At 42.1% G+C, this 27,397-nt stretch overlaps 1 long non-coding RNA gene across 2 annotated transcripts in view; it reads left to right on the top strand.

Annotated features, from left to right (window-relative positions):
• The first annotated feature begins 14,811 nt into the window (after nucleotides 1–14,811).
• LOC122932578 overlaps nucleotides 14,812–27,397 on the top strand; it is a 59,385-nt gene continuing 46,799 nt past the window's right edge. For both annotated transcript variants that reach the window (XR_006388315.1, XR_006388316.1), the window contains exon 1: nucleotides 14,812–14,928. This is a non-coding gene — a long non-coding RNA (uncharacterized LOC122932578). The remainder of the gene's footprint in view (nucleotides 14,929–27,397) is intronic.

The following is a 27,397-nucleotide window of genomic DNA, read 5'->3' on the forward strand; positions in this document are numbered from 1 at the left end:
ACACTGTTATGGGCATCAGTGGATGACGCACGGTTATGGGGGCATCAGTGGATGACGCACGGTTATGGGGGCATCAGTGGATGACACAAGGTTATGGGGGCATCTGTGGATGACACTGTTATGGGCATCAGTGGATGACGCACTGTTATGGGCATCAGTGGATGACACACGGTTATGGGGGCATCTGTGGATGACACTGTTATGGGCATCAGTGGATGACGCACTGTTATGGGCATCAGTGGATGACGCACTGTTATGGGCATAAGTGGATGACGCACTGTTATGGGCATCAGTGGATGACGCACTGTTATGGGCATCAGTGGATGACGCACTGTTATGGGCATCAGTGGATGACGCACTGTTATGGGCATCAGTGGATGACGCACTGTTATGGGGCATCTGTGGATGACACTGTTTCTGTGGATGACACTGTTATGGGGACATCTGTGGATGACGCACTGTTATGGGGGATCTGTGGATGACACACTGGTATGGGCATCTGTGGATGACACTGGCATGGTGGCATCTGTGTGGATTGTGGAATGATGGACTCTGACACAGATACCGGGGGGGGGGGGGCATCTGTGGATGACACTGTTATGGGTGGCCGGGGGGATCTGTGGATGACACACATATATGGCAGCGCAAGCATCTTGTGCTATATAAATGTGTCATCATCCACATATCACATCTCCCCCCCCCCCCCCCCATAACAGTGTCCCTCCCTATTGTAAGACGTCTGTTCCTTATGTAAGTGAGCTATTGAGCTTGTAAATAAACTTGTGCAAAGTATATGAGTAGTTAGTAACTAAACTACTCATATACTTTGCAGTTTGCACAAGTTTATTTACAAGCTCAATAGCTCTCTCACTTACATAAAGTTACTATCTAATATAATCTATCACTATCATCACTAACTTACCAAAGCCAGTTGGGCACTAGTACTGGGGCAGGCGGGCAGGCAGAAGCTGGTGGGCTGGTGCGGTGGTGGCTCCAGTCCAGTCCCGCTCTTCAACATTCAAACTAGGCCGGCCGCGTAGCGTAACGTGCCGTCACTCACTACGTCACGTCGCACGCTCCTCCCTCTTTATTAATGAAGGCGGAGCAGGCGGGTGACGTCTGAGTGACGTTACGCTGCCGGCCGCCGGAAGATGGAGTCACAGAGGCCGGGCACAGGAGGCGGAGCAGTGGGGGTGGACTCACACAGTGAGTAAGTATGAGTGTGCGGCCGGGGCTGGCAGGAGGCGGAGCACAGGGAGGGGTGTGATTAGGCCATACCGGCACACCCACTCGAGCCCTGAGGCGGCCCGGCCCTGATCAGACAGATTATTAAGATGTGCGGCCGGGGCTGGCAGGAGGCGGAGCACAGACAGACAGGGGTGTGATTAGGCACACCCACTCGAGCCCTGAGGCGGCCCGGCCCACCGGGCAAATGCCCGGTCTGCCCTATGGCCAGTCCGGCCCTGTTGGAGGGCATACAGTTAATGCTTTGCAGTGCAATGCTGCTCTATCCCCACAGCTATTCTAGCTGGCTGGATCCCAAGGCCCGGATGCCTAATTGCTGGCTTAAATCCTTGGTATAAAATCCTTCCTCCAGTATTGGCACTTGACTAGGTTACAATACCTTCTTTTCCTAGCTGTCTTCACTGCTGGATGGGAAAGGTGGCTGCAGGTTTCTCCCAGGAGGTGCTTTCCTACTACTGGGGTATCTCAACTGAGCTATCCTTAGCCTCAGGAGCTTCAGGCTGACTAGGTGACTCCTCTAGTCCCCTGGAATACACTACGGTCTCCAAGCAGGCTGTACTCCATCTAGCCTCCTGGTGCAGCTAGAAACCAGGACTATCTAGCTGCATGTCAGGAGGAGGCCCTCAGCATATCCTGGGCTGGTGCCTTCTCACTTCTGTCTCCACAGACTCCTGACTATGACCTAACCCCTCCCTGTCTGGGCCTGGACATTTATACTAGGGGCTCCCTATCTCCCTCTAGTGTCTGGAATGTAAAATTACACCCAACTAGGCCTGATAAGCATTAACAGGGGGAACCATACATGTAAAAACACATTGAAAAATACATTAAATGCATAGATCAATACAATATCACTGTCCCTTATGAGCAGAAGTAACACGCTACCCAATTGACCCTTGTGTAGTGCCCACTCCTACCTAGTGGGGCACTACAGAGACTGCAGCAGAAGAGGAAGCAGGAGGAGCCAGAGACCTTTCTTGGTTTTTGAGGTGTCTACTCCACTGCAGCTCGTTCTTTCCACTTAGATGCCTGTTTATGCCTCGCTTCAGGCTCTGATTGCACAGCGTGCAAACCACTTGTGTCTTGTCATCAGCACATTGTCTGAAGAACTTGCTGCGTTGGGCAGTAGCAGGCGTACTGTCTAGGGGATGGCCACTCCGCTTTTGCACCCTGCTCCCTCTTAAGCTGTGTTGGTGGCTCTGTGCGACCACCGCCTCTTCCTCCGAACTACACAGGTCACTCGCATGACCTTGATTCCATGTGGGGTCGAGGACCTCATCGTCCTCCACATCATCTTCCACCCAGTTTTCACCCCTGCCCTCCTTGTCAGTCTGCACACTGCAGAAAGCCCCAGCAGTTGGCACCTGTTTCGTCATCATCCGAGACGTGCTGCGGTGGTCATCCCATGTCCACATCCTGAAATATAAGTGGTTCAGCATCGGTGCACTCAATCTCTTCCACTTCTGGGGCAGGGCTATGTGGATGGCCCTGGGAAACCCTGCTAGCAGAGTCATCAAAGAGCAGAAGAGACTGCTGCATGACTTGGGGCTCAGACTGCTTGGCTGATTTGCAAGGGGGTGATGTGAAAGACTGATGGACATGGGCTGCAGGTGCCGACTCAGCAGGAGACTGGGTGGGAGACAATGTAAAGGAACTGGAGGCACTGTCAGCAACCCAATCTACTATCGCCTGTACTTGTTCTGGCCTCACCATTCATAGAGCCGCATTAGGCCCGACCAGATAACACTGAAGGTTCTGTCGCCTACTCGCACCTGAGGAAGGTGTTTCACTTGTGCGGGTAGCTGGAACAGATCGACCACGTCCTCTCCCTGCAACATGAGCTCCACCAGCAGCACCACGACCGGCGCCATGTCCCTTATTCGACGCTGTCCTCGTTCTCTGCAAATTTAGTATTTTTCCCAAAATGGGTGTCTTTATTTTATAACAGAAGATAACAGCAGTATCTAACATGTGTATTTCACACTGACAGATGCAGCAAAGGCTGCAAATTGAGTATTTTTACCAAAATGGGTGTTTTTTTTTAATTAACAGAAGATAACAGCAGTATCTAACACATGTATTTCACACTGACAGATGCAGCAAAGGCTGCAAATTTTGTATTTTTCCCAAAATGTGTGTTTTTTTAATAACAGAATATGACAGCAGTATCTACCGCTTGTATTTCACACTGACAGATGCAGCAATTTAGTATTTTGCCCAAAAAGGGTGTTTTTTTTTTAAACCCAGAAAATTATTGCAGTATTTCAAGCTTAAATTGCACACTGACAAATGCTGCATCGGCCCCAGATGGAGGGTATTGCCAAAAATGGGTGCTTTTTTAAACCCAGAATATAATTGCAGTATTTCAAGCTTCTATTTGACTGTCACAAAGGCACATATGCTGTGCTGGTGCACCGAACTTGCATAAAATGGCCGCCACCGCCCACCTTACTAACAGACGAATAAAAGTTATTTTTCTGTGTCACTGGGCTCAGGGCAGGGTAAAAAGATTGTGCACTGCACCCAGAAAACAAAATCTAGGTAGATCGCTGAGTTAACAAGCACTTCAGATTAAAGATTCTGTCCTATTCTCTACCTCACAGCAGCAGCATCCTATCCCTACACTAATTAGAGCAGAGTGACATGCATTGCTACATGACTCCAGCTTATATAGAGCCTAGGTCACATGCTGCACTGGCCAATCAGAGCCATGCCATTAGTAGGCATGGTTGTGATGGCTTCTAAGGGCACACAAGTTAAACGCTTGTTAATTAGCTGCTCTGCAGCCTTTCAAAAAGCGCCATTAAATCGCCAAACCCGAACTTTTACTGAAAAGTTTGGGTTCGGGTCCGCGGTCCAAAAATCTAAAGTTCGGTACGAACCCAAACTTTCCATTTGGGTTCGCTCAACCCTAGACAGATGGTATCAGTGTAAAAATAGGATACCAAAATGGACAACAAACATGGCCAAGATAAATCAATAAGCATACAATACAAAAGATAAGTAACAAAACTGGAGTGCCCTAGACCTGCAGCGGTCTGTGATGAGATCAAGAGACTATAGTCAGTCTCTGATACATATACACAGTATAATGCTGATAAAAAAGATAGTAGTAATAAAAAGACCATTAGTAAAAAGCTAAGTTATCTGATACAGATGGACGTCATCCTCTCACAGACCAGCAAATGTAGGACCCTGAGTGGGCTAAATCCCCACAGGTGGATCCATACTTCAGAACTGCCCATCCCGATCAGATGACCCAGGTATGCGTCACTATTGGTTGAATCCCTTTGCCCCCTCCCCTCAAGAATTACCCTCCCTTATGTATGCAAAATATCAAAAAGAAGCACTCCTTGTCATATTCGCGTGGAGCGCATACATACACCGAGCTGGATAGAGCCCCAATATAGGGACGGTGCGTAAGGACACAACCTGCATATGAAAATCCAGTGATATTAAGCCGTGCCGGGAGTCCAGACTCGCTGCGGTCATATGATATACTCACATGACCGCACCAAGTATGGCCGTGCGCTCCACCTAAATCCAGTGTGGAACGCAAGGCCCATGGTGGCAAAAGAGAGCACGGCACAAATGGGGAAAGATCAAAAATTAACCCCATGAGTACAGTCAGCGATAGGGAAATGGTGTGTGTCTGGAACAAGCAAATGGGGGCAATATAGTGAATAAGAGGCTAATATTCCTATACCCTCAACACACAAAAAGGACAATATCATCTCACGGGGCATCAGTCTAGTATGCATGTATTTTATTATAACATACATATAAATCCTGTGTTGATGACATATAACAGGAAGGGACACATCAACATCCAAAACAAAAATGAGTATTCCAAAGACTGACGGTCGTTACTACTATGAAAGATACTACAGGAAATTTTCATAAACGCTCAGATACCGAGCTGTTTGTCAAATAGTCACATGACACTTCTTGTGTGGATGAAGTTTCCATCTAATATGAGAGGTAAAACACTAAACTCAGAAAGAAGACTGGAGTAAAGAGACTTATTTCATAAATATGAAATAGAGTAAATCGGTAGAGTCAGATAACGCAAGAGAAAGTGAGTCTCTCATTAAGCCCCCTGGGGGACTGGGAGCGGAGTCTGTATACCCATTCTGTTTCTTTTTGGTGGATTTTCCGGTCCCAGTCGCCCTTTTTGGAAGAGGATTTCACTACTTCCAATGCTGAGAATGTCAGTGAGTTCAAGTCCCCACCATGACACTCCCAGATATGGTTGGCTATCGAGGTATTTTTCTTTTTCTTTATGTCATTTAAATGTTCTAAAACACACCGACAAAATTCCCTGAATGTCTTTCCCACATAGTCCAGGGGACAGGAACATTGACAGAGGTACACAACCCCCTTACTCCTGCAGTTCACAAAATCCCTCACATCATATTTTATTTGTAACTGAACATGTGTTTATTTTTGTATTTCTCACAAAGCGGTAAGCAGAACATGTTCCACAACGAAAGGTACCAAGTGGTTTTCTATCAAGTCATGTCCCTATCGGGGCAGGGTGTTAAAAATGACTATGGACCAGCCGGTCACGTAAATATCTACCCATCTAAAGATGATACTCGGGCGAGGTAGAAGTACATCAGTCACGTCCGTATCCATCAGAAGGATTGGCCTATATTTCTCAATAATTGCTCTTACTTCCCGGTTCGCAACATCCTAGGTGGAAATAATCCTAGCAATATCTCCCAAACTCATGATAGAAATTTCCTTTATCTGAAGAGTTTCTCCTCATCCTTAAATATTGCCCCCCCCCCCCCCCCAGGTATAACTCTTTTTAAATTCATAGGATGATGGCTACCTCAATGAAGGAGATTATTAATCGCGGTGGCCTTCCTAAAGGTGGTTGTGACCAGTTTGTCCCCTTCTTTGGTGAGTCTGACATCCAGAAAGGTTAACGTACTGTATCTGGATGAAACTCAAAAGTGAATGACAGACCAAGCTCATTCATATTATGTTCTCTAACAAATAGTTCAAACTCGTCAGAATCACCATTCCATATCAGAAATACATTGTCTATAAAACGTGTCCAAAAGACAATCTTGTCATACCACCAAACCTGCATGTCCAGAATGACCACCTTGTCCTCCTACCAGCCCAGGAGGAGATTACCATAGGTCGGAGCACAAGGTCTACCCATTGTGGTCCCACTGAGCTGGTGGAAGAACTGCGAATCAAATAAGAAAAAAATTATGCGTAAGAACAAATTCCAGGAGTCAATACAATTTTGTTATGAGAACTATAGGAGATTGCCTTTAGAATAAAGATGTAGACACTTCCGCTGCACATGATGTTTGCCGGTGGCAACGTGTTTGTTATGCATGCATGTGCACTTCCCCTTTAAGGCTGTTTTCCTTATCTGGTGTGTATTTGGTTAAGGTGTGTGCAAGGTGGAGCTGGGTGTGGCTTCTTCTCTCATTGTTTTGAGTAGTTAACCTGAGGTCTGATTGTCTTCATTGTCTTGAGGAGCTGGTGCTTTTCCATTAGCCCAGTCCTTGAGGGCCACCTAAGGGAAACAATGTCTCCCAATGTCACCTCTTTGTGTCTGTTGCTGTTACCCTACCTCACTTATTGTATGTTTGGTGTGGGTTTATGTTTGGGGTTTGTTGTTATGTCTGGTTTGGTGTTTCATGTCTGGCCTGTTTCATGTTTCAGGTCAGCATGGATGCCAGACATATCCTTTGTATGTCTTCACCTCCAAAAGGGGGTCCTTGGAGTTCCCCGGAGGGGGAACTACAAGCAGCTCGGCTTGGTGCCACCATGGTTCATGCCTCATGGTGGTCCAGGTTGTTTTTACTTGATTCTGTGTTTGGTGTTTGTGCTGGGTCCTGCCTGGTGTGTGTGTGTGTTTTTAAGGGTCAGTAGGGCCCAGGTTCGAGAGTATGAGTCCCCCTACCATCGAGGGCGACTCATATAGTCAGGAGGTCAGGGATAGGATTTAGGGATGCTTAGTTGGTTACCAGCTCCCTTTTCCCTGTTTCTAAGCCTAGCTGCTACCTTATTTTCCCACTTTGTACGGTGCCACCGTGACAGGGATGATACTGCATAGCTCTACTGAAAGAGAACCTGTCACCACAAAATGCAATGAAATATGTGGACAGCATGGTATAAAGAAAAATTATTATGTAAACATAATAACAAACTTCTTAAAGGGTTATTCCCTTCTGAGACATTGGGGGCATATCAATGGATATGCCCCCAGAGGTGGGGCCCACACCTATACTTAGAATGGAGCCAGCCAAGTGTCGGAAGGCACACCGCGTATTCCTATGGGAGCACCAAAAATAGATGACCACTGGCTTGGCTATTTCCCATATAAGTGAATAGAGCGGTGGCTACGCTTGCATGGTGCACTTTCCATTCATCTCAATAGGACTTCTGAAAATAGGCGAGCTTGCTGCTCGCCTATTTTCAGCTTTCCCATAGGTATGAATGGAAGGCGGCCACGCATGCGCAGCATGCCCTCTGGCACTTTGTGGGCTCCGTTCTAACTATAGGTGTGGGTCCCAGAGGTTGGACCTGCACCTATCAGACATTGGGGGCATAAGGGAGCATAACGGTTTCTGCCCTTATAGAAAGTCTTGTCAGATTTTTTGTGAGAGAAATCTCTTGAATACTAGCAATTGGGGTTAAGTGATTTGTAAACGTATTGTGGAAATCAGTGGTGGCCCAAGATCACAGATCTTACCAGTGTCACCAGTGTCCCATTCATTATAATTAATTTCCCCTTTAATTTTTGAAATTTCAGCTTTTATTTATCTTCTAACAAGACTAACCCTTCACTCACTACTAGTCACAGGATCCAGATTGTGACTTCATTTGAATTACCAGGCTACCTTCCTGTGAAAACATGTAGTGTTTGTCATTATTTGTGTCCTTCATTAGGGGTAAATGGATGTCAGTCTAATGAACAAGCTTCAATGCATTTATATTTGGATCCTACTCTAGTCTATGCACTTTGTGTCAAGTTTGTCCTTGGTACATAATGGTACAGTATATAATATGTTCATTTTATGGATTAAATATTGTGTAAAGGGAAACAAAAATAAGGTACACATTAAGACTACATGCACACGAATGTTGTTTGTTTCCGTGTCTGTTTCGTTTTTTTTTGCGGATAGGATGCGCACTCATTCATTTAAGTGGGTCCACAAAGAATGGGCATCAGTATGTCGGTTCCGTAGCCCCACAAAAAAAATAAAAAATAGAACATGTCCTATTCTTGTCCGTTTTAGGTATTGTTACAATAGATCCACAAAAATAAACGGGTGGCATACGGATGTCATCCATTTTTTTTTTGTGGATCCGCAATTTGCTGACCACAAAAAACACATATGGTCGTGTGCATGTAGCCTAAAGGAAATCATATATAATGAACAAGATAAGGGTATATTCTGTTTCCATTGTTCTGAGTGTGTCCAATTTAGGAATAGATGAGTGATAATATACAGCAGATGAATTATGAGAGGAAATAGAATACATTTCTATTGGTACAGAAAAAAAGCTGCATAAGCTTACCGTATGTTACTTCTATAAACCATAATATTATTATTATTATTATTATTATTATTATTATTTTTATTATTATTAAAGCACCATTCATTCCATAGCACTGTACATATGAAAAAGGGTATACATACATAATACAGGCAATTGCACTAAGCATGAACAAGACGAGTTACAAACTGGTACAGAGGGAGAGAGGGCACTGCCCGTGAGGGCGATTGTGGGAAGAGTTAATAAGAGGAGAGGAGAGAAGGAGGTCTTGTGAGGATCGGAGATTGCGTGTGGGGATGTATCGGGAAAGTAGCTCAGCGGTGTAGGGAGGGGACAGGTTGTGGGGACTGCCTTGTATGTATTTATTAGTATTTTGAACTAAATTCGCTGGGCAATGGGGAGCCAGTGAAGATATTGGCAGAGGGGAGAGGCCGAGGAGTAACAGCGTGAGAGGTGGATTAGTCGTGCAGCAGAGTTGAGGATAGATGGGAGGGATGCGAGAGTGCTAGATGAAAGGCCACAGAGGAGAATGTTGCAGTAGTCTAGGCGGGAAATGATAAGGGCATGTACAAGCATTTTTGCAGACTCAAAGTTTAGGAAAGCGCGGATACGAGAGATGTTTTTGAGTTGGAGGCGGCAGGTGGTGGAAAGTGCTTGGATATGTAGTCCGAAGGAGAGGGCAGAATCCAAGGTCACTCCAAGGCAGCGGACTTGCTTGACCGGGGAGAGTGTACAGCCATTGATCGTGATGGATAGGTCTGTTGGGGGGGGGGGGGGGTTGAGCAAGATGGGGGAAAGATGATAAATTCTGTTTTATCCACGTTAGGTTTTAGAAAGAGAGAGGAGAAGAAGGAGGATATGGAAGATAGGCATTGTGGGATTCTGGATAGTAAGGTAGTGATGTCTGAACCAGAGAGGTAGATTAGTGTGTCGTCAGCATAAAAGTGATACTGAAAGCCATGGGACTCTATGAGCTGTCCCAGGCCCAAAGTGTAGATAAAGAAGAGCAGGGGTCATAGGACAGAGCCTTGCGGGACACCAACAGAGAAGGAATGAGACGACGAGGTGGTGTGAGAGACGCTAAATGTTCACTCTGTGATGTATGATGTGATCCAGGAGAGGGCCAGGTCAGTGATGCCAAGAGATAAGAGAGTTTGTAACAGAAGGGAGTGGTCGACAGTGTCAAAGGCAGAGGACAGGTCAAGGAGAAGGAGGACAGAGTAATGTTTTTTGCTGTTAGTAGGTCATTGGTGAATTTGGTAAGGGCAGTCTCAGTTCAGTGGTGGGATCAGAAGCTAAATTGTAGTTGGTCAAAGAGGGAGCAGGAGGAAAGGTTAGAGGACAGTTCAGAATGGACATGTTGCTCAAGTAGTTTTGAGGCATATGGAAGAAGTGATATGGGGCGATAACTTGACAAAGAAGATGGGTCAAGTGAAGGCTTTTTGAGGATAGTAGCATGTTTAAAACCAAAGGAGAAGACACCAGAGGTTAGTAATAGGTTGAAGAGATGTGTTAGGGCTGGGATAAATACTGTGGTGAAGTTAGGGATGAGGTGGGATGGGATTGGGTCAAGTAATATGACATAATATGTAAGTATATTATTATTTCAATGTTATTACTATTAATTCAACTGGAAATTAATACAAGAATGATATGAGTGTATTCACTACTGATGAGATAATTTATGACCTGATTCAACTGATTTGGGCTTCTGATACAATTTAGACCCAAATGGATTCAACCAGAATAGAAGGTGCTTCAATTACCTTCGTATCTTTCTCTCCCTCTCTTGATATCTTTTTCTTTCTCTTTAAAAATTCTCCCTAATCAAATCATCTAAAATCCAGACTTCAAATTTTTGGAATCATTTGGGTCAACTTTTCACTCTATAGAATCGATTCACTCATCTTTAGCATTGAGGAGCCAAAAACTTTTAGGCATAACTGAGAATTGCCATGATTATGTTGTTTTCGGCAGCTTTGCAGTATCAACGTCCTGAGGATGCCGATAAAGATAATTGTAACGCTTAATTCTGGACCCTGGAAGTTCTCTTATCTCTGGAGCCCATTCATTTGTGTGGTTGCATAGTGGTAAAGACCACCAACAAACTTTAGAATTTTGGCCTTCAAATTTTCCATTTGTGCTTGGGGCCTCAGAAACCCATTGACTTGTCAGGCTTTCATCAGTTCATGTGCGCAGAAAAAATATTGTCTCCCAGTACTTCATGTGACAGTTTCAAAGTACTGCCAAAACTTACATTTGCATAGTCTGTTACTTTGCAAGGCTGAGTGGAAAGACTTCATGTGCTGTGATTGGCAAGAATATCACCATGTCTTGACAAGTTCAAAAAATAAAAGTTTCCAGTCAATATGATTTCAGGAATGGACAGTGTGGAGATTATGAAAAGTTAGAATCACTGTCCTTTGTCAAACACTGAGCACAGAAGATGTGATCTAGGACTCATGATAAGTAAATCTCATAAAATACTATAGAAAACAAATCTCACAATATTATGTAAAATAGTTTTTTTTTCAATCGTTTTATTCTTGACGTATTTCTAGTTACATATAGAGTACTTAGTATAGTCAAAAAAACATTTTACTCCTTAAAAAAGTGCCCATTGGCTGTCTTCTCATGCAAAGACCAGGGGTGGATAAAAGGGGTTGGCCACTTTATGGCTACTGTTGACTAATGTGTAGATAAATTGTGTATATGGAACATACCAATATAGCCTTTGATGATATTCTGTGCTATTTGCTATATTTAATAAGCCATGTCCCCTTGTAAGGCAAACCTTCTGTGCTGTCCACAGGGATGTACTGTCCATTAGGGTCCATTCACACGTCCGCGATTTCGTTCTGCATTTTGCGGAACAGAATTGCGGACCCAATAATTTCTATGGGGCAGCAAGATGTGCTGCCCGGATCCGGAATTGCGGATCCGCACTTCCGGGTCCGCAATTCCGATCCCGAAAAATATATAACATGTCCTATTCTTGTCCGCAATTGCAGACAAGAATAGGCATTTTCTATTAAGTGACGGCAATGTGCGGTCCGCAAAATGCGGAACGCACATCGCTGATTTCCGTGTTTTGCGGATCCACGGATCCGTGGATCCGCTAAACACACACGGACGTGTGAATGGACCCTAAGATGGCTGCTGATGGAGGGTCATGTGACCAGGAAAATCACCTTCATGTGATGTCTTTTTTATTTAAACACACTGCACCTGCAAGTGCAGAAGAGAAGTGCACTCTATTTGAATATAAGAGGGTAGGGTATATGGAGGTGATTTGACTGTCACATAAACCTTCATCACAGCCATTCCCCAGCCATTATATGGAAAAGACCTCTGTATGCACAGCACAAAAGACTTGGCAAACAAGGGGCACACTTAATGAAATATAGAAAATGGTGCAGAATTTCAATAAAGAGGATATTAGTAAGTGCCATTTAATCATCTTACAAACGCATTGGACAAAAGTAACCAGAAAGTGGCCAAACTCTTGTGTATGCATCATAGACCCTGGGCTGTTTACTTTACTTTGGCCCCCTTTATCCATTTGCCCCTGACCAGCCTCCTTTTCCATTCCACACCATAATTGTTTTTTTTTTGTGGTAGAAGAAAATTATATCTTGTATATAGTATAACACCCCCAGTACCTTGCAGTATATAGTAAAACACCCTCAGCCGCACACAGTATATAGTGTAACACCCCAAGCCCCACACAATATATAGTATAACACCCCCAGCCCCTTATAGTTCATAATGTAACAGCCAGGGTCCTCATAGTATATAACACCCCACAATATGCAGTATGTAGTGTAAAATCCCACAATATGCAGTACATACAGTAGTAAGCCTCCATCATCCACCCCTATGCTAGTATGTGCGGGCCTTCAGAACATTTATAACAGGGGCACCCTAGATCAGACTGAGTAAGGTGAACAGTTTATACTTAAATTCAACAACTTTCTTCTGCCAGAATTCACACTCTCAATGCCCTACCTGCCTCAGGGGATATGACTGTAGCCACTGCCCACCCAGACAAAAACTAGATCTTCGATCCAGAGAGAGACTTCAGTAGCCAGGAGCCAGTTCAGCTAAGGCAAGAACAGTAATTGCTTGGCGGAGGTGGCTGTCACTTAGTTACGTTCATGTGACCTCTCTCTCCTTTTCTCCTTGTAGCACATCACTGTGAGACCACAACCTGCCATAGGGCAGCTGTAGTGGGCGGCGGGCAGGCTGAATGTGGTTTCATAAAGGAATGGTTGCAGTGAAAAGTTTGTGTGGTAGGTTGGGTGGCTATGGGCCCCTATGAAGCAACGGGCCATGGGTGGCCACCCGAAACACCCATAATATTATTCAAAGTAATGATTAATACCCCTGGCGCTTGCTTGCTCCTATTCACACGCTTGGCTGCAGATGTCGCAGCGCAACCGCACAAACCGCTGCCAAATAGTAAACTGCAGATTAGCATGTATATGACATTGCGCTCCCCCTAGCTCTTACCTGTCTACTATAACACAGTGGAGGCGTCACAGACAGTTCAGGCAATGTGTAACAAACAACAGCAGTTACCTGTTAAGTAGCGCTTGCTCCGTGACTGATCCTTCCTTCTTCGTGAAATCTAAAGTACTACTGAGTAGTGAGCTAAGGTAACTAGATTGTGGCTAACACCCCAGCTGGTGGCGCGATGCTGTTTGTATAAATCATACCTCGCGCTTGTCTCAAGCGGATAGTGACTACGTAAGTAGTGGGTACCAGAATTCCTATCTACGGATTTCGGACAGTACGCTGTCCTTCGTCAGGATAGGGAATACGGTAGTGCTGCCTGGTACCTGATATTTATACACTCCTCTCTTTAACCTTAACCCTTTCACTTCTGTGTACAAATGAACTTTCCTACTCTGTATCTTTTGTTCCTTTTGTTCATTATTCAAATGCAAATAGCTCGATCTCAGAGTACAACACTCCAGGTGTTAATGTGTCCATGTTAAAAATCCACTTTGTTTCTACTCTTGACAAGCTTTTGATTATATCCCGCCCTCTTGATCCTAGTCTGATCAATTCAATCCCACAGAAGGTTGAGCCATCAAATCTCCCCTCATGTTTCTATACCCCCATAGGGTGTTACCGTTTTTTTGTTTGTGTTTTTATTTTTATTATATACTTGTTTGGTGATGCAGCTATTGGTAGATGCTATCATGTTGCCAATATTTTTTCTTTCCGGTAAATAAACCTAGGCTCTTTTGGAATCAGTTCCCCTACCACCTTGTCTTCCCACAATACGTTCCAGTGTTTATTCACAATTTTCTTTAAAATGTTTATCTGGCCATTGTATGGTAAAATGAGGGGAGGAATTGTTATTTCTTCTTCTTCTAATTTTAATTTTAATTTCTCTCTCCCTTTTAATAATGTTTATCTGTTCATCTGTACAACCTCTTTTTTTTGTATTATCAGTTTCGCTACAATATATCCCTTTGCCTCAAATTTGTTCTGCATGGCTACAGCCTCCCGCTCATATTCCTCTGATTTAGTATAATTTCTTTTGATACGCAGAAATGGACTCTTCAGTATATTCTCTAGCCACCGTGGAAGGTGGCAACTTTTTCTGGAGATAAAGCTATTTGCTTCCGTAGGTTTGTTAAAGGTTTTTGTACATATTTCATTGTCCTCTATAAAAACAGTTAAATCTAAAAAATGTATTTCTTTTCTACTAGAAGCCATTGTGAACTCTAAATAAAAATCATATTTATTAATATCATTAAAAAACTTCTGTAGCTTATCTTCCCCTCCCTTCCATATAAAAATCACGTTGTCTATAAAACGCCGCCAGAGGATGAGGTTCACCCCCGGAGCTCGCCCGTAGGGTGTATGGCTAGGTGTTCCCACCACCCCACGTATAGTAGTAATACAAAATACCAAGAATGTCCGAAACGCGTAGATAGGAATTCTGGTACCCACTACTTACCGTTGACTGCATAATGACATCACTATTGCTTAAGACAAGCACGAGGTACAATTTATGCAAACGGCATCACGCCACCGGCCGGGGCGCGAGCCACAATCTAGTTACCTTAGCTCACAACTCAGCAGTATATTAGATTTCACGAAGAAGGAAGTCACGGAGCAAGCGCTACTTAACAGGTAACTGCTGTTGTTCGTTACATATTGCCAGAAGTGTCTGTGACGTCTCCACGGTGTTATAGTAAGCTGGTAGGAGCTATGGGGAGCGCGGTGTCAAATATATACTAATCTCCATATTATTATTTGCCAATGATTTCTGGACTGTTATGCTATGAAGATATATATTGTTTTAATAGGTTTCAGGAAAAAATAAGTGAAAAAATAGGACTGAAATTTAAAAAAAATAAAAAAGGAAATGATAGAGAGATAATAGAACTCCTCAGAAATGTGCTGTACAAATCCAAGTTAACCATCAAAACAGTAATAAGACTTTTTCTTTGAGAAATAAGATGAAATCAAACTCCTCTCGATTCAAATATGTTTTTTTTTTCAACTGGGAAAAGATAAGACCACATTTTCACTGCATTTGCAATGTTTGCGGCATGCACCAGGTAAGATCCAAGCAAACATCAAACTTACCTTCAGGCCATTGCTTACAGCTGGTCCTCCGTTGTGCTGGTATGTGCCGTATTCCATTTGAACCTTAAATGCATGATTTTGCCTTAGGGAACTGCATACAGTTACTTTATGCATAATTATGTTTAGGATGCATTTTTTGTCTGTGATAGTTTGTAGACTGTTGTTTGAACTATTGTGAAATTTTGGAGCTCTTTAGCATTCTGATTAACTTCAAATTGTGATAGGTGATGAAATATGTTAAACATGTACTGCAAGTGGCTACCCAACTGTACACCCCATGCGGTCAGCAGCTACAAGCAGTAGGACATGTTTTACATGTGGTCAACCACATGTAAATCCAGTGATGTCATCACAACTTTGAAAGGGCCAGATCTATCTCAGAAACCTATTTTCCCATTGACTTTAATTTGAAAATGAAATGCTGGGGTTCCTTACCGCACCATAAACAAATCAAGACCCAACTGTGTGGTTGTACCTTTACAGAGAAAATGAATAAGTCAAAAAAGAGTTATACCAGAACATTGCAACTGAACATCTGAGATGAGTAAAGTTTGATTAACTAATCAGTCTAAATGATGGTCCCTGGAAGTCACTGTAAGGATTATAATATCCAGCTGAACCATCCACAGGTACAGTCATTGGTGAGTCATGGTGGAGGATCATTGAAAGTCTGGGATGTAGGACATTTGGAGATGGTCAATGAAAATAATTTGCATAATTTGTCATAAATGTGCTTTAAAGATATACATGTTTATTGAATAACATGCAAGACTTTTCATTAAAAGGGTTGTCCCATTACAAATATTCTAAAAACTAAGGGATGGATGCACATGCTCAGTTCCATCCCAAAGTGGACACACATACTTCAGCTGCCATTACCTGTATCTTCTGTTTAAAACAGTGACAGTTGCAGGACCCCCCCCCCCCCCAAGTAAGGACAGACCCCTGATTAAAGACACCCAGAGCAATTAGAGCAATGAATAGGGAGAGTTCTAAATCCATGTAAGCTACAGGATTGGTTCTAACTTTGCTAAAAACAGATTGCCATGCATTATATGATGTCTGATTATCCCTTTAAAATAAAAAAAATCATGGCTAACTGCATTAAATTGTGGGTTATTACTTATACATTACAACACTGAAATTATAAACATGGCATTACTTACTTTTTGTTAGTCACAAAAAAATGATCCACAATCCATTTACTCAGAGGAAATCAGAGGAAAAGTATAGCTTTCTACCAGCGGGAGTACTATTTTCCTGCTATTGGAGGAAGCAGAATTAAACAGCAGAGCAAGGGATGAATAATAATGATCTCTCCAGACATCTGCAAACATAGTCCATAATAAAATCTACAATTCTCATTCAAATGTGAGATATAGTCTGTTATCAGCCTTTTCCATATGGCAGCATCTCATACAGTAAATAAACTGAGAAATCAGACTGCATCAGATTAGATTTATAATTTTTGCAAACCTGGTGCTTCACCTTCCAGTTTCAATATAAGTTTTCTCACATAATATATATTAATATATATCCCAGCACAATCCACGAAGGAGCTAGTTTTCTTCTTAATAGGAAAAAAGCTGAAAAAATTATGTATTCTGGAAACTGAAATATACATTTTACAATTAATATCAGGAAATTTGAGGTTGATGGATATACTAGCTGAGGGACCCAGCTTTGCTTGGTTATATTTGATCTATTTAACCACTTCAAGACAGGGCCATTTACCAGGCCTAATTTTGAAAATCTGTAATCCAGCTCATCACCTCCTGACCACACAAACCAGATAATTAGACCGCTGAAGAAGGTCTGTTTGGACCGAAACATCCGATCATCATCATTATCAAGAGTGGTTATCTCACTGAGCCTATAATGTAACTGGATCATACATTTTATATGATACTAAATGAATAAAATTAGCAAAATTGCAAGCAAATACAATGTGTGCCGCAATTTACATATTATTGATTACGACAGTTCAGTCTTTGCGGGCATCATCTACAACAGTGTACGGCACTCCATTTTCTTACAAATTTTGAAAATCTGACATGTGTCACTTTATGTGTAGTGATGATCGAGCACTAAAGTATTCGGGTGTTCGGGCCGAACACATTGCTATATTCGTCTGCTCGACCGAGCACCCGAGTATAATGGAAGTCAATTGGAGACAACCAGGCACCCATTGAAGGGGAGGGTGCTTGGTCCATTGGAAAAGGTCAGAAAGTGACAGAAACACCACCGAAATAGATCGGGAACACCATGGGGACAATGTCTGGATGCATCTTGGACTCCCAGATCGCTGCTGGGAACCATGTTGTCCGAGTTGTACGTCACTTTTACAGACTGACAAAAATACGCACAACCCCCCATCCTCCCAAAAAAAAACAATTTTACAGGATAAATTGTTCGGAAACATTCTTTCCTGTATATTCAATTGTATATGAAGTGCAAGTGCTTCAAAAAATTACAAGGAAGAGGTACACCGAAACAGCCTGTATATCACATAAAGGAGGGCCTCATTCACATTGTGGTACAATTGTTCAGGTAATGGGACTTCTACACTCATAAAGCTTATGAACTAAGTGAAAGGGCTGCAAAAAATTCCAAGGAACTGGCACTCCAAAACACCCTGTGTTACACATAAAGGAGGGCATCATACACACCCTTAAAAAATTATGATTGGCGGCCTGCTGGTGACCCTCAAAAACATTTGGAGCAAGGGCCTGCTGATCTGACCATCTAAAACCTTAGGGTCGAGGGCCTGCTGCCACATTGGTGACTCTAGATAACCTCTGTAACGATGACAATCATCATTCTTAAAGTGCAGCATTTCTAAGTGCATTTATTTGCGATATTCAGGAGACTAACTTTTCCACTGTAGCAGAACTTCAGCTGTGTTTTTGGAGGCTACTCAGAGGCTCTGCTTGAAAACATGTAAGGAATTTGTTAGAAACATAGAAACATAGAATGTGTCGGCAGATAAGAACCATTTGGCCCATCTAGTCTGCCCAATATATCTGAATCCTATGAATAGTCCCTGGCCCTATCTTATATGAAGGATGGCCTTATGCCTATCCCATGCATGCTTAAACTCCTTCCCTGTATTTGCAGCTACCACTTTTGCAGGAAGGCTATTCCATGCATCCACTACTCTCTCAGTAAAGTAATACTTCCTTATATTACTTTTAAACCTTTGCCCCTCTAATTTAAAACTGTGTCCTCTTGTGGTAGTTTTTCTTCTATTAAATATGCTCTCCTCCTTTACCGAGTTGATTCCCTTTATGTATTTAAAAGTTTCTATCATATCCCCTCTGTCTCTTCTTTCTTCTAAGCTATACATATTAAGGTCTTTTAACCTTTCCTGGTAAGTTTTATCCTGCAATCCATGTACTAGTTTAGTAGCTCTTCTCTGAACTCTCTCTAGAGTATCTATATCCTTCTGGAGATATGGCCTCCAGTACTGCGCACAATACTCCAAGTGAGGTCTCACCAGTGATCTGTACATCGGCATAAGCACTTCACTCTTTCTACTGCTTATACCTCTCCCTATACACCCAAGCATTCTGCTGGCATTTCGTGCTGCTCTATTACATTGTCTTCCCACCTTTAAGTCTTAGACAGGTTTTTGCTATTGTATGATTGCAAATAAGCATAGGGTATTAAGGTGTTAAATTTGTTGTTGGGGGAGGAGCTTTTGTGGGAGTGTGTGTATATATAGCAACATAGTATTAGCTTGCCTAATTATAGCTTGCATCATTCTCAAAGTGCAGCATTTATAAGTGCATTTGCGATATTCAGGAGATACTCAGGAGGTAATTTGGTGGTGGATACAATCTAAAAAAGTAAGATTTGTTTGTTTACAATCTTTCCCCTCTTTAAAATGGCAGACTTGGTTCTGTGCATGAATTGTTGTGCTTTTATTTCAGGTTCCACTCTTCGGAGGTTTGGATGCTGTCTGATCTGTAGACAGCTCTCCATAATGCAGCAGGAAATTGCATTTTTGAAATCTGAGATTTGTAAATTAACTGTTAAACAAACTCAGGCTGGGAACGTTGCAATGCCACTGCCACAGAGGCCTCCTAGAAATGGAAGATGGGTTACTGCAGTTTCTGGTAGACTTAGAGTTGTTGATAGAAGACATGTCCCACAGTCTGTGAATCTCCATAATTAATTTGCAGCACTTTCAGAGCGCAAGAGCAACATGGAGGATGGCTCAGGCACAATGGGTGAGGAACAATCATCTCTTATGCCTAAAGCATACAAGACTGCAGCCAAAGACAAAAAGGATAAGGTGCGGACTGATAGTAAGCAGCTGTTGGTGGGTGATTCTATAATGGCATCTGAGAATATAGATTTAGTGGCTGTCACTGAGACATGGATCAATGAGAGTAATGACTGGGATATAACAATACCAGGGTTCTCTCTATATAGGAAAGACAGAGAAGGAAATAAAATGGGGAGTGGTGGCCCTGTATGTGAACGATAGCATAAAATCTTATTTAATACAAGTTAGCGAGACCAATTTAGAGTCAGTTTGGGTTATGCTGCAGGTTGATAATCATAAGGTAACTCGTGTAGGTGTGATATATAGACCATCTGGTCAAGTCAAAGAATTTGATGATCTACTAGTTGAGGAAATAGCTAATATGACATTGAAAGGGGAAGTTATCATAATGGAAAACTTTAATCTTCCTGATGTAAACTGGAAAACCAAAATAGCTAGTTCTGCCAGGAGTACAGATATTCTAAATTCCCTACTGGGATTATCTCTACAGCAACTAGTTGAGGAGCCAACCCGGAAGGAGGCCATCTTAGATTTAGTATTCACAAATGGGAATATGGTATCTGATATTACTGTAGGGGAAAGCTTGGGATCTAGTGATCACCAGTCAGTGTGGTTTACTATAGTACAGTGACTGAGTCACACCACACAAAAACTAAAGTTTTAGATTTGAGAAAAACTAACTTTTCTAAAATTAGATTAGTGGTATACGAGTCCCTATCAGATTGAAACAGTTTCAATGGATCCAGGAGAACTGGAACTAATTAAAAGTGGCACTATTGAAGGCAACAGATAATTTCATTAGGCTTGTCAGTAAAAGCAAAAAAGGAAGAGACCACTGTGGTATTCAGGAGAAGTGGCCAAAATCATTAAAAACAAAAAGATAGCATTTAGTAATTATAAAAAACAAACAAAACAAGGATGACAGGGAAATGTATAATATTAGGCAGAAAGAGGCCAAGCAAGTTATAAGTGCTCCTAAAACACAGGCAGAAGAGAAATTAGCTCAGTCAGTGAAAAAAGGCGATAAGACATCCTTCAGATACATAAATTAAAAAAGGAAACTAAAACAAGGAATTACCAAAAAAAAAGGAAAAAAAAGAAGGAAGGTATATGGAAGAAGATAAAGAACTAGCTAAGTGCCTCAATGAATACTTCTGTTCAGTTTTTACAAAGGAAAATGAAGGAAAAGGACCTCAGTTAGGGAGGAAGATTAATTAATCTTTTGATGCATGTGTCTTTACAGAGGAAGAATTTCTAAGTCAGCTGTCTAAAATGAATACAAATAAGTCACAGGGGCCTGATAGCAAATCCATTAACATATTTATTTAACCAATCATTGGTAACAGAAGTCCCAAAAGATTGGAAATTAGCAAATATGTTGTTGTGCCCATTCACAAGAAAGTAGTAGGGAGGAATCGGGCAACTATAGGCCAGTAAGCCTGACATCAATAGTGGGGAAATTAATGGAAACAATACTTAAGGAGAGGATTGTGGAACATCTAAAATCCCATGGATTAAAAGATGAAAAACAGCATGGGTTTACTTCAGTGAGATCATGTCAAACTAATCTCATTGATTTTTTTGATTGGGTGACTAAAATAATAGATGGCGGAGGTGCAGTAGACATCGCTTATCTAGACTTTAGTAGGGCTTTTGATATTGTCCCACATATAAGGCTTATCAATAAATTGCAGTCTTTGTGCTTTGACTCCCATATTGTTGAATGGATTAGGCAGTGGCTGAGGGACAGACAACAGAGGGTTGTAGTCAATGGAGTATATTCAGACCATGGTCTTGTTATCAGTGGGGTACCTCAGGGATCTGTTCTGGGACCCATATTGTTTAATATCTTTATCAGCGAAATTGCAGAAGGTGTGGTAAGGTATGTCTTTTTGCTGATGACACAAAGATTTGCAACAGGGTTGATGTTCCTGGAGGGATACACCAAATGAAAAAGGATTTAGGAAAACTAGAGGAATGGTCAAAAATCTGGCAACTAAAATTTAATGTTGATAAGTGCAAGATAATGCACCTGGGGCGTAAAAACCAAAGAGCAGAATATAAAATCAGTGATACAGTCCTAACCTCAGTATCTGAGGAAAAGGATTTATGGGTCATTATTTCAGAAGACTAAAAAGGTAGGCATTCAATGTCATAGAGCAGCAGGAGATGCTAGCAGAATGCTTGGGTGTATAGGAGAGGCATTAACAGTAGAAAAAGGGGGGTGCTCATGCCGCTCTACAGAGCACTAGTGAGACCTCATTTGGAGTATGGTGCGCAGTACTAGAGAGTGAGACCATATCTCCAGAAGGATATTGACACTTTGGAGAGAGTTCAGAGAAGCGCTACTAAACTAGTACATGGATTGCAGGATAAAACTTACCAGGAAAGATTAAAGGACCTTAACATGTATAACTTGGAAGAAAGACGAGACAGAGAGGATATGATAGAAACTTTTAAATACATAAAGGTAATCAACAAGGTAAAAGAGGAGAAAATATTTAAAAGAAGAAAAACTAGTTTTAAATTAGAGGGGCAAAGGTTTAAAAGTAATATCAGGAAGTATTACTTTACTGAGAGGGTAGTGGATGCATGGAATAGCCTTCATGCAGAAGTGGTAGCTGCAAATACAGTGAAGGAGTTTAAGCATGCATGGGATAGGCATAAGGCCATCCTTCATATAAGATAGGGCCAGGGGGTATCCATAGTACTTAGTATATTGGGCAGACTAGATGGGCCAAATGGTTCTTATCTGCCGACACATTCTATGTTTCTATGGATGTCTGACCTATCAGCTTTCAATGTTTTTTTCTGCACCTACCATGGTGATCATGGGTAACAGGGAATCGGGGTTTGATGTCAATGGCTGAAATCTGATTGGGTGGAGAGGGTGGGTCAAGTTATTAAACCAGAAGAATCCAAGGAAGGCAGTAGGCGTGCAGAAATTACCTACCTCCGACTCGGGGAGGTAGTGGCGATAAATAATAATACAGGACTCTTAAGATGCCCTGTTATTGAAATGAGTAATACAAATTTACAGGGAATGTCACTGTGGTGTTTTGGATGAGAAAACGTTATACAGGAGAGGCCCTGCTGCCGCTTTGTTGACGCTAGATAACTTCTGCCTGATTGTGCGTCCCTGTGACGTCCACGATCCATTTGGATATCTTCCCTATCAACTTTAGATGTTATGCGCCTACCATGGTGATCACGGGTAACGGAGAATCAGGGTTCCATGCCGGAGAGGGAGATTGAGAAAGGGATACCACATCCAAGGGAGGTCAATAGCTGAAATATGATTGGATGGAGAGGGTGGGTCAAGTTATTAAAGCAGAAACATCCAAGGAAGGCAGCAGGCCGTGGCAATTACCCACTCCTGACTCGGGAAGGTAGTGGCGATAAATAACAATACAGGACCCTTAAGATGCCCTGTTATTAGAATAAGTAATAAAAAATTACAGGAATGTCACTGCAGTATTTTGGATGAGGAAATGTTATACAGGAGAGGCCCTGCTGCAGCTTTGTTGACTCTAGATAAATTCTGCCTGATTGTCCACGATCCATTTGGATATCTTTCCCATCAACTTTCGATGTTCTTTTATGCGCTTACCATGGTGATCAACAATAACAGGGAATCATTGTTCGATTTCAGAGAGGGAGCCTGATAAACGGCTAAGGCTACTACTTCAAAGCAATGCAGCATGAGTTGCGGGCCTGCATGTGAGCTGAACCAGTAAAAGATTTTAGGTGCGGGCCTGCTGGTGAGCTGAGGTGGAACCGACAAATCCAACTTGAATTTGATGGCTGCATTAATCTGTTGGTGACGGTGATACAGCTCCACAAATTGATTCCATCTGCATCTTTCTAAGCAAACTGTGGCCTTGGTCTTTTATCCAGACTCATGCTGCCATCTCCACACCATGTCACCTTGCCACTTAATTTTATCACCATGCTGCTGCTGCTTAAAAGGCCTTAAACTGATAACCAGGCCCATGATCTAATTAAGGTTTTATGCACAAAACCAAAGTAAAAAATCGATTTTATAGGAAAAATTTATTGAAAACATACTTTCCTGTATATTTACTTGTATATAAAGTGCAAGTCCTGCCAAAAATTACAATGAAAAGGGTATTCCGATGCAACCTGTATATCACATAAAGGGGGGCCTCATTCACATTGAGTTGCGGGCCTGCAGGTGAGCTGACTAAGTAAAAGATTTTAGGTGCGGGCCTGCTGGTGAGCTGACCCTGTAAAACATTATATTCGAGGGTCTGCTGCTGAACTGACCCTTTAAAACATTATATGCCATGGACTGCTGCTGAGCTGGCCCTCTAAAACATTAGCGGCGAGGGCCTGCTGCTGAGCTGGCCCTCTAAAACATTAGCGGCGAGGGCCTGCTGCTGAGCTGACGCTCTAAAACATTAGGGGAGAGGGTGTGCTGCTGAGATGACCTTCTAAAACATTATGTGCGAGGGCCTGCTGCTGAACTGACCCTCAAAAACATTATGGGTGAGGGCCTGCTGCTGAACTGACCCTCTAAAACATTATGGGCAAGGGCCTGCTGCTGAGCTGACCCTCTAAAACATTATGGGCGAGGACCTGCTGCTGAACTGACCCTCTAAAACATTAGGGGCGAGGACCTGCTGCTGAACTGACCCACTAAAACATTAGGGGCGAGGGACTGCTGGTGAGCTGACCCTATAAAAAAATTAGAGTGGAGGGAATATAGACAATCTGGATGAGGAGGAGAAAACAAGATTCAACCATATAGTCTTTTTTTGTGGTGGAAAAGGTGCATGGGAATACACTACAGTAGATTAAGTACATTATAAATGATAGATTGAAATTGCCTTTATGTTCAGCATCAGCTCAGCTCTCCTCTGGTGGAGTTTAGAAGACAGGGGAAATGAAGGCCTTGTTTATTTTTATATGAGTCAACCAGTCAGTATTGCTAGTGGACAAGCAGATATGCTTATCTATTACAATGCCACCAGCAGCACTAAATACATACTCAGACAAAACGCTGGCGGCAGGGCAGGCCAGCACCTCCAAGGCATAGAGCGCAAGTTCGTGCCACGTGTCCAGCTTGGGCACCCAGTAGTTGTAAGGCACTGAGGGATCATTTAGGATGCTGTCATGGTCTGCTATGTATTCCTTCACCATCTTCCAAAACTTTTCCCTCCTGGTACCACTAGGCCACGCTTCAGAGTCAGATTGCTGGCAGGGTGTCATGAAAGTGTCCCATGCCTTGTAGAGTGTTGCCCTGCCATTGTTGTCTCCCTTCCTTAGTTGCCTAAGGAAGTAAGGACTCTGCCGCCAGCGTTGTCAGATGGAAAATTTTGGAGCAATTTTCCAACAAAGATCTTCTGGTATTGCACCATTTTGCTTGTCCTCTCCACCAGAGAGATGAGAAATTCTCTTTGTAGCGGGGGTGGAGAAGGGTAATCAGTGTTATCTAAAATGTGTATAACGCGAGGGTCGCTGGAAAGGCAGCCTAACATGAAGTCAGCCATGAAGTCAGCCATGTGTGCCAGCGTACCAACAGGCAAGACATCGATGTCGACCTTTTTTTTTTTTTTTTTTTTTTTTGCTTTCAAAAAAATTTATTGGGAAAACTACAAAACATTTGCAATAAAAAAGTTTTTACAATCTCTCAATTCTTAGTGACCCAACTAATTATATATAAATATAAATATATTCAACTCGTCTTTTCATAACATTTAGAAAACCCTCCCCTCCCTCCCCCCAGATTTGTGGTGCGTCAAAGTAGGACCCCTATATATAAAACAACCTGACCTCAGCTAATCAGACCTCCAACCACCCCATATCTTACTCCATTGGTATTCAATTTCTCTCCGTATATATAATTTTCTCGTAGTTCTTTACCTTATCAATTAAATTTATCCATGTATTTATGTCTGGAGTGGATCGGGCAAACCAGGTCCGACTGATCAAAACTCTAGCCAACATCAGTATTCTACTCAGGAAGATCTTTTGATACTTGTGATTTTTTAGTTTGGAAAGATCATTAAGAACAAATACTTGTGGTTCAAAAGGAATTCGAATTTTTAGTTTATACATAATACAATTATTGATATTATTCCAGTAATTTATAAGTTCTGGACAGGTCCATATCATATGGAGAAAGTCTGCTCCTACAGTGTCACATTTGGGACAGTTGGACGTGTCTCTTAACCCGCATTTATTCATCCATAGGGGAGTAATATATAATCTGTGGCAAATATAGAATTGTATTAGAATATGGTTAAAGTTCTGGGATAATAAAGATAAATTCCCAAAAATATCCTCCCACCCTTCTATTTGTAAATTCGGACAATCCACATCCCACGCTTTTTGTCCTGGTGAGTGTATATCACTAAACCGTACCTTAAGTAATAACTTATATATATATATGAAATTTTTATTCTAGAAAGTGTACCCCCTACCCAATCATTCAGAAAAGATGAATTATCTATATCCAACAACCGCTTATCATCCAAACTAGATAATACAGATCGCAATTGAAAATACCTAAACCATGAAAGATTTTTTATATTATGTGTCATTTCTATAAAGGGTTTAATTTCTCTATCTTTAACTACCTGTGAAATATATAAAATTTTATTCTTCTGCCAAAATGTGTCAGCTGCAATTTCATCCAGCCTTTGTAAATAGACATTATGCCAAAGAGGCGTAAATGTAAGTGAACCCTTAACCTTCAACCATGTCCTAGTTGTAGCCCACACCTTGAGGAGTAGTTTTATAGTCTCTTTATAGCCTTGCTCGTAACTCTTCAATAGGCCGGATTCCAACAAGGTAAAAATATTATTGTGAGCGTGACTAGATACCAACTTCCCCAGTAGTGCACTGTTCTCTGATTCATAGCACATCAATAACTGGGCTGCAATAAAATACCCCTTAAAGTAGGGGAGATTTAAACCCCCGCACTCCACTGATTTATACAAATATTCCAACTTTATTCGAACTCGCTTTCTTCCCCATATTAAATCATTAATTATTCTTTCCATAAGTTTAAAATGTTTGTCTTGTATCCAAATAGGTGTATTCCTGAGCACATAAAGAAATTGTGGTAATATCACCATTTTAACTAGTGAAACTCGATCAGCTCTAGATAGGGGAAGTTTGAGCCAGATTCCTATTTTAGCTCTAATCTTTACCATTATGGGGATCAAATTAAGTTCTAGAAAATTTTCGACCCGAGGCGATATAGTCAAACCCAAGTATTGAAAAGTATCAACAATATCCAACTGTGTAACAGGAACCTCTTTCTGTGGCAGGGGGTCTATTGGCATCAAGCTGGTCTTGGCCCAGTTTATAAGAAGACCAGACACCTCACCAAATACTTTAACCATTTGAATAATCCTAGGGAGAGTAGTTTCCGTATGATCTATAAAGAACAGAACATCATCTGCATATAATGAGATACGGTCTTGTATTCCTAGCGTACCAAATCCTTTAACCTGATCGTCCTGCCTGATGGCCATCGCAAGGGGTTCGATATACATATCGAATAATAAGGGAGATAGTGGGCAACCCTGACGGGTGCCTCTGTTTAAATCGATACTACTACTCAGAATTCCATTAAGACTCAATTTAGCCCTTGGGGATCTATACAATAACTTAAGAGTGCGTATAAACCTCTCTCCAAAGCCCATCCTAGCAAGAACCTTCCAGAGGAAACGCCACTCCACCCTGTCA

The sequence above is a fragment of the Bufo gargarizans genome, chromosome 3, assembly GCF_014858855.1.
Source record: "Bufo gargarizans isolate SCDJY-AF-19 chromosome 3, ASM1485885v1, whole genome shotgun sequence".
NCBI classification, from domain to species: Eukaryota; Metazoa; Chordata; class Amphibia; order Anura; family Bufonidae; genus Bufo; species Bufo gargarizans.